The sequence below is a fragment of the Girardinichthys multiradiatus genome, chromosome 17 (assembly GCF_021462225.1).
Source record: "Girardinichthys multiradiatus isolate DD_20200921_A chromosome 17, DD_fGirMul_XY1, whole genome shotgun sequence".
In the NCBI taxonomy this organism is placed as follows: Eukaryota; Metazoa; Chordata; class Actinopteri; order Cyprinodontiformes; family Goodeidae; genus Girardinichthys; species Girardinichthys multiradiatus.
The window spans coordinates 1,482,419-1,495,970 of record NC_061809.1 but is presented as its reverse complement, the minus strand read 5'-3'; positions in this window follow the sequence as shown (position 1 = coordinate 1,495,970).

Below are 13,552 nucleotides of genomic sequence, written 5' to 3'. Positions count from 1 at the left end.
AAAAACAAGGAAATTACATATTCCTACAAAAGAGAATAATTCTCCAGGAGCTTTCAGGGACAGTAAGCGCATTGAAACTGATATCTAAAGGGGAACATGTCATTTTTTGTACCCTAAAATATGGAGAAAAGACACATCTCCAGCCATATTTAGATGTTGGCATTCTGATCTGCCAGTTCAGCTGACAAAGTTCATCTCTGAACACACCAAACTCCAAAACATGTCACAATCCTTCTGACTGCTGCAAGGCTGCGTGTTATCTCACCGCTTCAGATATCTGCTTGTAATTAGTGTTTTTCTGGAGCTGCAGTAGATGTGTTACTTTGGAACGAATAAAAGAAAACCCGAGGAGGGCCTGCAGCGACAGGACGGCTGAAATCGAAAAGGATGGGTTTCAGATAAGTAGGACAAAATTGGCTGAACTACTCAATTAAAAATGCGGATTGAAAAAAAAAATAGCTTAACAAGTAGAGCGATCACTGGCTTCCAACATTCACAGCAATTACAGAGCTGTAAGCTTGACATCAGCATTGAAAAGCAGTGCTGTATATGTGTGTGGATGGGATTCAGCAAATATTTAGCTCTGCTGGTTTGCCTTGTCTTCAACATTATCTATTTTTTTTATAAATAAAAATGCATAAACGCCTTTGAAGCACTTTGCTTTACTAATCTCATTTTTCTCTGGTTTTAATCTCATTGCTTTATTGTGTTTGTTTGTGTGTTCATTCCTCTGGTTTCTGAGATGAGATGGTGCGATAGCAGGGAGAATAATCTCCAGCTGAGACAGAGGAAGCAGCAGAGGCGTAGAGAGTCGAACTGCAGGAAGCTCAAACAGGCCAAATTGATCTAATGAAGGGCCCCTATTAATGGAGCCTATCTGGAATGAACAAAGGCAGGCCCTCAGGCAAACACAGCTTGGTGAGAAAAAGTCAAATTTAACTAAACTCTCTGTGATTTCTCTTAAATAAAAAAAGTTTTCCAAAATAAATATGCATTTAACATTAGTGTTAAATCTTAACTATACACTAACTGAGATTGTATATTTCAGTGTTTCAGTTCATAGCTGACATGTATGTTTGTTGTCGACATTTGTGACAGGTCTCTCTTGTAAATGAGACCATGATTCTCAAGAGACTTTCCTGTATAAATAAATAAAAAATGTTCCCTTTACCTATTGTTCTTTTCTTATGCCGTGCTTTCTAATACACTATAGTGCATAGTTGTGAATACAAAGTGTTGATTGCAGTTTGCCACAAGCCTTGTAGGAGATACATCAAGAAGGATGTGGAAGAAGGTGCTCTGGTCAGATCAGGCCAAAGTTGAACTTTTTGGTCTGCATGCAAAATGCTACAGTGCCTTGTAACCACCACCTGTTATGAAGCCCATAAAACTTTCTGGTGCATGCAATTAACTTCAAAAGTCACATAATTAGTGAAATGAAAGCCCCCTGTGTGCTATGATGTGCCACGTCATCTGTCATTATAAAACACACCTTTTCTGAAATGCCTTAGAGGCTGCAACACCACTAAGCAAGAGACATCACACCATGAAGGCCAAGGAGCTCTCCAAACAAGTCAGGGATGAGTTGTTGAGAAGCACAAGTTAGGATAGGGTTATAAAAAATATCCAAATCTGTGTTCCACCAGAGCACCATCAGATCCATTATTTTCCAATGGAAAGCACATGGTACCACTACAAACCTGCCAAGAGAGGTCCGCCCACCAAAACTGACAGACCGGGCAAGGAGGGCATTCGTCAGAGAGGCAGCAGAGAGACCAAAGGTAACCCTAAAGGGGTCCAGACTTCCACAGAAGAGACTGGAGGATCTGTACATAGGACCACAATAAGCCATACACTCCATGGAGCTGGGCTTTATGGAAGGGTGGCCAGAAAAAATCAATAACTTAGCGTTAAGAATAGAAAGGCATGTTTTGAGTTTGTCAAAAGGCATGTGGGTGACTCCCCAAATGTATGGAGACTAAAATGTTACCTTTTAGCCATAAAGGAAAACGCTGTGCTGGTGCAAACCCAACAAATCCCATCACCCCAAGATCACCATTCCCACAGTGAAACATGGTCTTGGCAGCATTATGCTGTGGGGATGTTTTTCAGCAGCAGGGACTGGGAAACTTGTTCGAGTTGAGGTAAAGATGGATGTTGCTAAATACAGGGATATTCTTGAACAAAACCTTTGTCAGTGTGCCTGTGATTTGAGACTGGGACAGGTGTTCACCTTCCAGCAGGATAGTGACCAGAGATATACTGGTAAAGCAACACTCGAGTGATTTAAGGGGAAACATTTATATGTGTTGGAATGACCCAAGCATGTTCTGTAAATAATATGACGCAATTCTCAATCCATCTTGTTTAATTCCAGGTAACAAAACATGACAAATGCAAAGGAGAGGGTGAAGACCTTTGCAAGACACTATATTTGTCACATGATGTGTGAGCTGGGTGATTTTAGGCAGTTCTTACTCCTTTCCTTCTAATTCTACTGCTAAATGGCAGCCGGCTGAGGACTTAACTCTATTGTGCTTTTTTTTTTTTTTTACCATTTTCCAATAAATACCTAATCAAATAAATCAGTTCTGGTGGTGTGATGCTGTGAAATGTCAGAGACATTTGTGAAAGGATGACATAAAGCATGAAAGCACAGATAATGGGAGAAAGAAAACCTGAAGATACCCAGCCCAAGTCAAACGTTCTTTTTTACAAGCAAGCAACATCTGTCTGCAGAATGTTTTGAACAATTTTAACGCTACAAATTATTTTCACTATGGGGTAGTGTGGAGAAGGTAACGTGGACCTGAAGTTTTTGCAACATCTGTCTTGTGTCTGTCAAATATTTGCGATATGGCTAAACATTGGTGAGTATAGTCTGCAGGATTCTTTAGAATAACAGTGGATCAGGGAGTTTTCAAGTGTTGAAGTGGTCAGAACCAACACACAGGAGACTTAGAAATGCACAGTGTCTTGCAAAAGTATTCATTCCCCCTTGACCTTTTCCACATTATGTCAAGTTACAGAGGTCAATGTGTCATATTGGATTTTTATGTGACAAATTACAACAATGTAGCAAGACATACAAGGGAAATCCAACATGGTATTTAACCTAACTAAAAGGTAAGGCCTATGTTTTATTTAGTTTTTCTTCTTAAATTAAGATCATACATTTAAAAAAATAGCTGGACATTTTAGGTTTGATTTTACTATAAACACCTTTATCATGCTTTATTAACCTGTCTTTTTAGATTTTAGACTATTTGGAGTTCACACATTTAGTTACTTTTATTTGTCAGCTATACTTTATTTAAGGAGCGATATGCAACAAAAGAATATGCCTTTTTTTGGGTTAACAGTTACCTTGGAGTTGCTGTTGGAGTGACACATCAGTGAAAGAAAACATTCCCAGCTGCATCCGCTCTCCTGAAATAGCAGAACAACTTAAATGGGTCATACCACTGTCTCATTGTAGGCGGAGGGGAAATTTGGTGTTTGTTACTTGTTCGGTTTTTCTTCTACTTTGGGCAGATAGTCTTGACCAATATTGTTTTTTATAGGTTACTAATTAGTACTATACTGACCATTTTTTGTCAGATTAGGTAGTTAGTTGGTATTTCCCCTTTGTGTCAGCAGCGGTCTGATCAGCCACTATTTAAGTTTCCCTCATGTTTTGCTTGTGAGGTCAGTTTGTGCTCGAGTTCCCTGTATTACTACCTGAGTTGAAGTCTGTTATGCTGCTCTGTTTTGGACCCAACTAGAGACGTCATTTTCTGCCCCTTCTTTGTAAAAGAACTCAAGCTCAGTCAGAATGAATGAAGAGAGTCTGTGAACTTCAACTTTAAAGTTATGCCACTAGATTTAGATCTGTGTGACAAAGGTCATGTGGTGTAATTACCCCTGCATGAATGTAAGAATATAAAACACATTGTTGGACTGAGCAGCACTAAAAAAACTAAACATCGAGTATCAATTTGTATGTATTTACCCGATTTGAAATCTGTATGATTCAGTTGAATTGATTTTGTAACGTTCCTTGAGACGACGTGTTGTGAATTGGCACTATATAAATTGTGGAGATATATTCTGTGTGTGCATCATTATCATTACTATGTTCATAACCAGTGTGGGAAATAAAATGTGTAACATGTGTTAGTATAAAGACATTGTGTATTGTGTGGTCTGCAAAAGTATTTCTCACAGGAGAGGTGAAGTGGAAAATTACTGAAGAACTGCAGGAGTGTGAAAAGTAGAGATAGTACAACTGACTGACTTACTCCCTTCTCATATCAGTAGAAAACAGGGTGCAGGTGCAGGACAATAACTGTCTCAATATGGTAAGCCGGAAAAGTGTGTACGTGACTACATGTGTAGAGAAATATTGTAAACAAGGGCGCTGCCCATTTTTCGTGTGTGTTTTAATAAAAGAAATGAGCCCAGTGAGAGAGCCTCAGAAGAAGTCTCAGTGTGAGCTCTTCCCCTGGTCCAGGTATTTTTGAATAACATACAGCTGTCTCCGTGTCATTTATTCTAATGTGTTGTGAATTCCTCCAGGTTACGGTGAATAAACGAACGCGCAGAAGGCCTCTTTAAAAAGGTTCTTCAAAAATGTGGTGACCCCGACGTGGACGAAAAGAGTGTGACAGACTGAACCTTCTAACACCAGGGCGCCCATTAATCTTCTAAAAGGTGAGGCAGAGCCTATTTTATTAAAATCTCCGATTGAATTTATATATAAGCTAAATTAACCAGGTGTCAGTTGGTTCTGAATGTCATTTTACTCTGCAAAACTGTGAGGAATGTGCGTTAACTGGACGTGTTCAAATGGAGTCAGATAAGAATTAAGCTTCTGAAGGTTAGAGGCCTCATTTCAAGCTGAAAAAAAGGTGATATTGCTGGGTGTGGCGTCCCAACTTATTGATTGACGAATCAATAACATACAGCTGGGTTTAAGTCCCGTGTTTTGGCAAAACACAAAGGATTAAAAGAGAACTTCATCTGAATTTTTTAAACAGGTGACTGATTCATTCAGAAATGTTACGAAGGGTTAGAGTCCCATCTAGTGGACACACGGAGGAATTACACAAGTGACTGGTAATGTAGTCCATGATAAATTATTGAACACTCATTCTGAATTAAAAATGCGGTTGGATTTTTGATTATTTGAGGGAAAATAAAATGCATTTATTGAATATAGGGTGAAGTGGCTTGTAGTGGATTATTTCTGCATATTTGTGCATATTTCCTGTGTGCGAGTGTCTGTCACAGACAGTTGTGTTGAATTGAGGAAGAACGAGCTGGAATGTGTTTGTGCAAAAGACCTGGATGATTATTTGGGGTAAATTAAAAGACTAAGTACTAGATATAAGTATCTGTGGTGCGGAATGTAGAAGAAATGTGAATGTTAAGTGTTTTTGCTGATATTAAACGGGAGCGACTGTCACAAGCGCTGACTGTGTGTGTGTGTGTGTGAGACTGGGTGAAGCAGCAGAGAGCGCCACACCATAGCTGTTTATTAAATACACTGTATTGTCTGGTCAACCTTGCAGTGTTAACAAAGGACAATACAGTGATAAGCGGATTTTATATGCATATTGTGAAACGTTGATTGAACATTAATTTCACAGGATTTTAAACAACATGGAATGAGAATTTCCAGAGGCCACAGTATGGGTAGATTTAGAAACACAACTAAATAACATGCAAGCACTGGTTCTCCAAACAAGAGGTAAGGAGGAAGGTCAAAAAATTAAAAAGAAGATAAAAAAAAAGGTAAGACAAACAATGAAGGTGGATGGCATTAATTTGACGGACAAGTGGAATTTAGGTGATTGGTTTAGAAAGAAACTGAACACAGCGAAGAAAAACAAACAGGAAGCACAAAGTAAGTTGAATGAAGCTACTGTTTGGTCCAAAGGTAAGTATAAGACAAACAAAGATAAATTTGAAAAGGAAGAACGCTTCAGGGGAGACATGATTTTGATATTCCAAAGAGGACTTCACACAATGACGCGGAAAAAACTCAGAGGAGGAGACAAGAAGGAGGGGTCAAAATCAGCTCAGGGGACGACCCCAGAGGAACAGCCCCCATATAGACCCTCCTCCCCATGCAGCTACCTCACTGGTGCACCCACACCGCCCCCGGGTGGATTGTACCCCATATTGGAAGTACAGAATGGAACACTTGTACTGCATGGCTTAGAGATTCCAGTAGGGGGGACTGGATCTGTCAATGGAACATCCGGATTATGTATGTCAGCATCTGATGGATCATTTCTGGATATGGAAAAAGCAGCCTTTCAGGACAGAGAGGTAAGAGAAAGACAAGAACAACATCAAAGAAGCCTGAGCAAAACAAATCCCTTTCGCTCACCCCCACAACAATCCTCCCAACCTGCTTCTCTAATTTCAGAGGCTGGGGCACGGGGGCCACCCGGGACACCCGGCCCAGGCCCTGGCTTACAAGTAGCAGGGACTGATCCGGTGGGATCAGTGGGTTTACTGTTAAGTGGATCCTGGAGGCCAGATAGACGTTTGTGTCCCAATCCTTTTCTCACACCCACACCTTGTTACACCTCTACCCCAGCTGTAGAGCTGCAGAAAAACAGCCACAGCATACCACAGGAAGATGGAGAAGACACAGCTGATCCGCAGCACAACCATCCTGAGGACAGATCCCCAATACGCAGTCATACAGTTGGACAGTTAAGGGAACATTTAACCCGCAAAGCTGCAGCTAAACCAGAAGGCTTTAGTTATGCCCCAAAAACCAATTATCCCCTTTTAGAGCAACACGGCTCTGGAGCCCCCTGTAGGTATAAACCTTTCTCTCTGGGCGACATTACGGCTCTCTGTGACAAGTTGCCCCCCATAACTGAAGGAGCAGCAGTGTGGCTCCAGACTTTAGACACCCTGACGACAGGCACCACGCTAGCATTGGGAGATTATAGAGCAGTGGCAGGACGGTGCATGCCACGCCACACATGTAGAGAGATTGAGACTGCTGCTTACACCTCAGGAGCCCCGGATTCTGACCTCTTCACCCAGCATGTCCACTGTCTAGGTGATGCATTGAGAACAGCATACCCTGTAACCAGGGGACGCACCATTCCTAACACATTACAGTGTTACCTTTAGCTTTGATGTCAGTAAGAAGCTCAGTGAGCCAGAGACATGGGTTGATGCCCCATGAACTGCAGACTGGAAGACCTTTTCCAGGCCCAAAAACAAGGTTACCTTTTCTAACTGAATGTGAACAATCTATGTCTCACCGTGATTACTATAGATCTCTCCACAGCTTGGTTGCAGCATTCTCAAAACCGGTGGCCGCCCAACCATCCGAGACTCGAGCCACCACCTCAGACGCGGAGTGGATCCTTCTGAAAGTCATCAAACGGAAGTGGTCAGAGCCCAGGTGGACGGGTCCATTCCAGGTCACAGAGAGAACCTCACATGCGGTGAGGGTCAAGGGCAAAGGAGACACGTGGTATCTTTGGAGCCAGTGTGCAGCAGCAGAGGCACCACAGAGATTGCTGTCAGAGGTCCAGCAGAACCTGAGGGACAACACCAGCACACCAGAAGATCTTTCTCACCCAATTCAAGGGGCAGAATAATCCCCTAGGGTGAGAAAGCGTTCATTTACACCTAAAGGTTAGTCTACACCTTAGGTGCACCGTCAGATCAGTGGTCCTACCAATAGGGGCAGAATAATCCCCTGGTGAGACCACTTAGCTCCAGGTCAGTCTACACCTGTGAGTGAAGACCAGGACATCACACAGAAGAGGCGGATGTGATTGAGCTTTCCTCTCTCTCACTGGTGGTTGTAGCTGCTCTCCCACCGAAGAACTGAACTGAACACTCTGAACTTTTCAAAAAAAAAAAAAAGGTCTTTTGTGTTTCACCATATTGTTAATCCTTATCTTTCTTTGCAGGTACTTTTAAGAGTATGGGAGGTCAAAATAGAGGATCCAGTCCCCTTAAGGGTTGGATCATGGTAGCTATAGGTGTGTTATCATTTTTTATTGTTACATTAATACTAGGGTTGTATTGTGAACTACCTTTCCAAACATGTGCCAGCCATCCAGACAATAAAGTATCAAAACACAGCGTTCCACCCGCTCCAACTGATCCATGTCTCAAGTTTTATGGAGGACTTGAATTAAATTACACTCTGGGCGCAACCACAACCTTCCAATTTGACCTTTGTGATGTAATACCGTGTGGGACCCATCAAGTTGCCTGGAGAGGATATGACGTCTATTTATGCGGTGACGGGGGTTTCTCCTCGCATTGTGCAGAGGGTGACCCTCGGAGGGCGTTTGGCGGTGTGCCATTATGCGCGAATTGGTTTTATGCCATCAGTTGCACAGGAAGGTGGGTCCCCTCCCTACCAAAAAAGGAGCCATATAAGAGCAGAGTCCGAAAAATCAGCCTGGTACGGAATGCCTTGACCCAAGACAACAGAGGAGGGGTGAACCCTCTGTTACTGTCTATAAAAGCACTTCAGGAAGGCCTGTTTATACACTTACACAGAGACAAACAGGGAAATAAGAAATCTTTCTTTCTAGTAGTGGGGGCAGAAGTGACAGGTGCCGATACCATGGGCTTAATTAAAGTTAACCTTTTGAAACACGTCCATCAAAAGAAGGTCACCAGCAGCAGCTTTCTTGCGACTCCCCAACCGCCACTTGATTTCTCATCTGATAACCCTGCAGTACTTAAAATCGACTATTCAGCCCTTAAACCTTTAGACATTATTCACATGGCCACCGGATATTCTGATGATAACTTATGGCTTAACTGGCTAGCTCAAACAGCTAAAGAACAATCTCAATCTGACTGTCTGGCCTGTGCATCAGCCAGACCACATTTGACAACTGATCCTGCTCCTCTGTATCCAGAGGACCAGTGGGGTTATAACTGTATGCTACAGCTGACTAAAGTGGCTACTCCCACAAACTGTACCACTTTGGCCAGTTTGTTCCCACAATAACACCAGAGCAGGCCTTTTCACCCCTCAACGAAGAAATGGCACCTACACTTGCTTTAACTTCACTTCCACAACACCACAGGCAAATGTAGGACAAATTCCTCGTGATTGGTGTAACATCACGGTGCCAGGCTTAGTGATAGGTCCCTGGGCAAGATCAGGACTCTACTATTATTGTGGAGGACATCGGCTATTAACTAGGATTCAAAATAATACTATTGGAATGTGTGCCATGGTTAGGTTGCAGGCACCTCTCCTTCTGTTAGGGAAAGACTTTAAGTATCTTCCTTCGAAACATGCACAAAGCACGGCTCTCACTAGGCGACGGCGTAGACATGTCATAAAGCGGAGCACAAAGGCATTTGACCTGACCGAAGGCTCGCCCACCTATATTGACGCAATTGGAGTCCCCCGAGGCGTACCCAATGAATATAAATTGGCGGACGAAGTCTCAGCAGGCTTTGAAAACATTCCCATTATAGCAGCTTTGTTCCCAGTAACTCCCAATAAAAATGTGCACCGCATTAATTACATGCATTACAATGTTCTTCGAATGGCCAACCTCACTAGAGATGCTGTGGAGGGCCAAGCTGAACAAACTGGCCCCACATCCCTTATGGCAGTACAAAATAGGATGGCCCTGGACATGGTCCTAGCGGAAAAAGGGGGTGTATGTGCTATGTTTGGAGACATGTGCTGCACATTCATACCCAATAACACAGCACCTGATGGATCAGTTTCCAAAGCTTTGGAAGGGCTTAAAACATTGTCAGCAACCATGCATGAGCACTCAGAAATAGACAATCCGTTAGAAGACTGGATGACGGGCATGTTTGGACACTGGAAAGGGTTGATTATGTCATTGTCTATATCCATTGCTGTTTTTGTAGCTATTATGGTTACCTGTGGATGTTGCTGTGTACCATGTATAAGATCTTTGATTGTTCGCTTTATTACTACAACCATTGAAGGGAAAACTGCACCTCCTCCTCCTTCACATATGATGCCTTTGCTTGCGGTGGATGCTAACGAGGAGGAGGACGAAGATTAATCCGTAAGACTAATTGACAGGGCATCTGATATGTATTACTGTCCAGGGAACAGAAGGATGGTAGAATATTACATTGGCATATTTGGACAGACTATGGAATAAAGCACGGATGGACACCCTCCAGTTAGAGGGATCAATACTCCCTGTCAAGACTTAGAAGGTTGTAAGCATCCTTGGGACTACAAAGGCCGGACAGGCAATAGTCCCTGGGCACATGGCATGGCATTAGAGGCAGGGTCAAAGGCATTAGAGGCAGGGTCAAAAAGCATGATGACAAACATTTCCTTCTGCTCCACAGGTTGTAATGACTGTTCAAATCTTTTATGAAGCATCTTCAAGTAGTGGTGAAGTCTTAGGAGACTTCAAAAGGGGGAAATTGTGGAGATATATTCTGTGTGTGCATCATTATTATTATTATGTTCATAACCAGTGTGGGAAATAAAATGTGTAACATGTGTTAGTATAAAGACATTGTGTATTGTGTGGTCTGCAAAAGTATTTCTCACAGGAGAGGTGAAGTGGAAAATTACTGAAGAACTGCAGGGGTGTGTGAAAAGTAGAGATAGTACAACTGACTGACTTACTCCCTTCTCATATCAGTAGAAAACAGGGTGCAGGTGCAGGACAATAACTGTCTCAATATGGTAAGCCGGAAAAGTGTGTACGTGACTACATGTGTAGAGAAATATTGTAAACAAGGGCGCTGCCCATTTTTCATGTGTGTTTTAATAAAAGAAATGAGCCCAGTGAGAGAGCCTCAGAAGAAGTCTCGGTGTGAGCTCTTCCCCTGGTCCAGGTATTTTTGAATAACATACAGCTGTCTCCGTGTCATTTATTCTAATGTGTTGTGAATTCCTCCAGGTTACGGTGAATAAACGAACGCGCAGAAGGCCCCTTGAAAGGGGTACTTCAACAAAATAAAACTGAATTGAAATGAATTGGATTTATTTGCTCTTACATGCATTCATACAAATACAGACAAGAGTCAGGATACGGTCATTCAGGTTTTATTCCAGAAAAACAAACAGAATCAGTCGCTCCAGCCTGTGTCATCATAGTAGGTCTGATATGTGAACATGATTGTCGAAGGCATCTCATGTACAAGCCCCATCAACAGAAAATCATCATCATCACCGTTGTCATTATCACACCACAATAAATGCGGCAAGCAGTTCCCGCTCTGAGACACGAGGGTGTCATCAACGCGACAATGGTGCACAGGATGGGAGTTTGTTGTGGTCACATGCAGAGAGTAAATACAGCCATCTAGCTTAGCTGGCTTTGAACGAGGACACCAACAGAGGGACACAGGGTCCCAGCAAACAGCACAGAGAAAGTTTCAGCCCTAACAACAGTTCAGTTCTCAAAGACAGAGCTTCTATAGTCTGGAGAGGTCTCATCACATTTTGTACGACAAAATGACAGAAAAAAGCAAACTATTTTAGCTAAAGCTAACGGCTAATGGTTTATGCTAACACTATTTTCTGAACCTTTCAATAGTTCTGATGTTTGCATTAGACAGTTACTTCCACAGAAGCCGATCCGATGATTATTTACATGGGAAATGGAAGTAAAAGACAACAGTGACCTTCCTGTGTGAAACAAAAACTAAGAGCAGAACATTTGTGTCCAGTCAGAGTAAGTGCCAGGTACAAACATCAGGTAGTGAAAAAATCCACCAGATAGAGGTCCCTCAAGCTGCTCTCATTTCGTGTTTCATACGGGAAAATTATTGAATACGCACCACTTCCAATATCCATTTCCACTGTAAATCAGAACAGCAGCTTCTGTGTAACCACCCGATGTAAACAGCAAGGCAGATTAAACCCTTGGGTTTTTTTTAGAAAGGGAGCTGTTTTAAGCTTGTTGGTTTTGGTTCCTTACAGACTAGACGTCAGCTTTAGCTTCATGGACCAACTATTCTGGATATACAGTACTGTAAATAAGGACACCAAGAGAGAGCAGGGAACATGCTAACTACTTACAACCTTTAAACAGCATCTCTTTTTAGAAATTCTGAACTATCTCTTTCAACAGTAATAGTTCAAAGTAGGGAACAAGGTTAGTCCTACTGTTTTTTTACATCTCCTTTGGCATACACCCAGTGTGTTTTGACTTCTGAACATTTTGTTCAACTATCTTGACGAGAATATCAGTAACTTCAGTGTATGCTAATTAGTATGCTAATTAGGGACTCAAATACAATAACACGGCAAATATATTTGAAATTCTGTCTTGCACCCTTTCAATGCCTAGTACGCTTGTAAACTACTAAGATGTGCTAAGAAGTTCCAATGTTAGCCTACTAAGTTAGCTGAATGACTGAAAACATGTGTTTTTTAGCCATCTCTGACAAACAAAAGGTTGGTGGAAATGAAACATTTAGGGTGTCTGTCGGGTGAGAGACCCTCTTAGGCCTGAATACAAGAGCTGACATTGGAGTAGGGGAAGAATAGAGCTATCTGTCGATGGGTGGTCAGGGTTTTGTCTTAGTAGGGGTACCACATAGAGGCACAGATTGTCACAGATATATTTCATGGTGTTCTTTAATGCTAGGCACACAATATGAATTTGTCTTGGGTAACAGGAACATGTGGTACTGCAACATCTGTCTGTTGACTCATGGTTTTCACTGACTGTTGGATGCTTGAGTAACTGCCTGATAACACCATAATTTTGCTAGCGAAGCTACCACTTCTTCCCTCTGGTCCCCATTCTAGACATCTTAGCATGTTTCAATGAATCATTTACAGTGGCTTACAAAAGTACCACCTTGACCATTTACAGATTACAACCAGTTTTCATTGTATGTTATCGGGATTTTATGTAACTGAACACAAAACCCTGCAGAATTCTGAAGCGGAAGAAAAATCATACATAAACAAATTTATTACATGGGCATATTTACTAATTGGGTGTCAAGTGAGAGAATACAATTGCATACCATTATTTTCAAGTTTTTAAAACACTGAAAGCCATGCCTCATTTTCTTTCCACTTCATAGTCATGCACTACTTTCTGTTAGCCTATGACATAAAACCCCAATAAGATTTATGGAATTTATGGAAATTGTAATGCAACAAAATATGGAAAAGTTCAAGGGGTATGAATATTTTTGCAGTTGCGAATAGTCGTTGGTCTGTTGGTAGACCAAAGTGAGTCCAAATCAAACCAGTGCTTCCAAGCACCTAACCTTTTCTTAAAATTAATTTTTAATTTCCAATGTTTTAGTGGAATTGCTATTTACACAGACTACCTGATATACTATCTTGTCAGTTAATAAGTGAAAAAGTGAACACTGCCTGTTTATAGGACTGAAACTCTTCTCACACTGCTATTCGAAGGCTCATGCATATCAAACATAATACAGAGATAGTAACACTGTACACAGGCATATAAGATAATGCAAACACTCAATGAGAAATTGAATTCTAGAAGCACTTTTCCAACATGCTTGTGGTTTTTGTTGTGTTTTGTTTTTTGTCGTGGTGCACTTCTGCGGCATCTAC